The following is a 2,197-nucleotide window of genomic DNA, read 5'->3' on the forward strand; positions in this document are numbered from 1 at the left end:
ACATGTCAGCGCCAGATCGTTGTTTAAACCCCAGTGGTAACTCTCAGCCTTCTTAGCCGATTTAAGCTATTTCTCTGTACATGGAATACGTTTCTCACCTGTTTCTCTTATGCTCCAGGATCACTCTCCAGCCGCCTAGTTACCATCACCTGCAGCCACCAGTCATCATTCCAACCGGATTACTCTCCACGCTCCTCCACCTCACAATAAACCTTTTTCCAACACTCTGCCGTGTCCTGCGTTTGGGTCCTATCGGATATCGTAACACAATCACACCCAGCATGAAGACCTCTACCTTGATAACAGCTTTAAGTCTCTGCAGCTTCTGTGAGTACTGCCCTTGAATTACTCTCAATGGCATGTATGTCTTTGGTGATTTTGTTTAAATCCAAATTTAATTTTTAATTGAAAGTAAATATATATTTTTCTTCGCAGTTTCAGGCTCGACTTCTGTCCCGGTTTCTGTGTAGGTCCAGCCTGGTGAAAATGCCACATTGACGTGCGCCAACATTTCCAAATATGACACCATGACATACTGGTTCAGACTGGTGAACAGAACTGAGGTCAGCTGTGTTGCCGTGTTGATCAATTCTTACAGCAAGGTTTTCTACTGTGATGGAGTTCAAAAATCTAAATTTGAGATGACATCCAACACCTCCAACCTCTTTCTCGAAATCAAACAAGTGGATGTATCTGACTCTGGACTTTACTTCTGTGGGTTTTACATAGCTGGGATTCCATATTTCAGCACGGCACGTTTGAGCATTACAGGTAGGATTATTGTAAAAGTATTCTCTGTGGTTATCCTTCTTAAAACAATCTATATGTAAAAGTAACATTCTGATAAAAAAATTCTAATAATGTTAACATTATTTGTTTAAAGGAAAACAGTTTAGCTGAGTGCATTTTGTTCGGCTTCATTTAACCTGTTAAGCCCGAGAGACCCCGGTATCGGGGCACTGCCGCAACATATTGCAGGAAACAGTGTCTGAGGGCATGTTCATTTAAAGGGCCCATGTCATGGCCATTTCCACTGATCATAATTACATTGTTGAGGTATACTAAAATAGATTTATACTGTGCAATTTTCCAAACTCACATTGGTTTCGCATACAGCATCTCTGTAAAGTATGTGTATTCAGCAGTATTCACTCTCTCCACTAAATGACTCGTTGGAGCTCTTGCCCCTCCCTCCCTGTGAGCCAAGTGTGCTCCGATTGGTCAGCTCGGCCACTCTGTTCTGATTAGTCAACCACCAGAGAGGCTCCGCCCATGTCTAACAGTGCTTTTTTCGGCTCGCTCTCGGAACATCAGTCTTATAATGGCGTCGGTACAGCCGTATATTTAATACGCTAACTAACCGAACTGTACCTACAACTGTTGTAATAGAAGAGTGTGACGGCCCCAGGGCCTTTGTGCAGGTGTGTTGCAGGTCTTACGATGGGGTGGAGCTGAAGAGGCTAATCAGCGCGATCACGGACACCTGACCGGAGCCGAGGTGCTATTAAGCCCAGCTGCCCGGAGTCACACGGCGGCCCCTGTCTCTCTCCAAAGCGGCTGCAGAAGGACAAACTCGGCGATCCTCTCCCCTCGACCACCTATCTCTGCATTTACCACAATAAATGTGCCGTGGTTTTGTAAACTCGTGTATGTCTCCTTGTCTTTCCGTTGTGGCCTACGAGCCGGTCATAACAAAGAGTAAGTTATTTTTACCTGTAATAAACTACTACTGTTTGATGAGAAATCAAATCATGGTTTGCTATATATGAATGATATGTTATAGGAGCAAATAATTCAGGGAAGAAAGGATAGGCCCACGAAGTATTTCCTTCAAACTTTATTTTTAGAAATGTACAAAATGAACATAAATATACATACACGGTATATCATCAATTCCTCCCCGTTGTCGGCATCTTGCCTATCGCAGGCAGCCGGGGCTTTTTAGGACGATGCATCAGTGTGGTAGTCCCGTCATGTATTGTCCGGCAGGATCTGGCTGGACGAAATCAAATGCAAATCACAAAATATTAGAGAAACTTAGTTGTTTTAGATTTGTTAGTAGTAGTTGTGGTAGGAGTGTGTATCTATCTAATCCATCTATCTAATGAACACAGTAAGCTTGCCAGCTAATATACTAACCTAGCTTTGTTTACTTTGGTAGCTAACACGATATGAACGGCAACTATAATGTAGTGTA

At 43.1% G+C, this 2,197-nt stretch overlaps 1 long non-coding RNA gene across 1 annotated transcript; it reads left to right on the forward strand.

Annotated features, from left to right (window-relative positions):
* The first annotated feature begins 282 nt into the window (after nucleotides 1-282).
* Nucleotides 283-1,442, forward strand: LOC117487674. The gene is made up of 3 exons (XR_004556426.1): nucleotides 283-327; nucleotides 436-771; nucleotides 1,409-1,442. It is a non-coding gene; the product is annotated as an uncharacterized LOC117487674 (long non-coding RNA).
* The last annotated feature ends 755 nt before the right edge of the window (nucleotides 1,443-2,197 follow it).

Source organism: Trematomus bernacchii, unplaced genomic scaffold, assembly GCF_902827165.1.
Source record: "Trematomus bernacchii unplaced genomic scaffold, fTreBer1.1, whole genome shotgun sequence".
Taxonomy (NCBI): domain Eukaryota; kingdom Metazoa; phylum Chordata; class Actinopteri; order Perciformes; family Nototheniidae; genus Trematomus; species Trematomus bernacchii.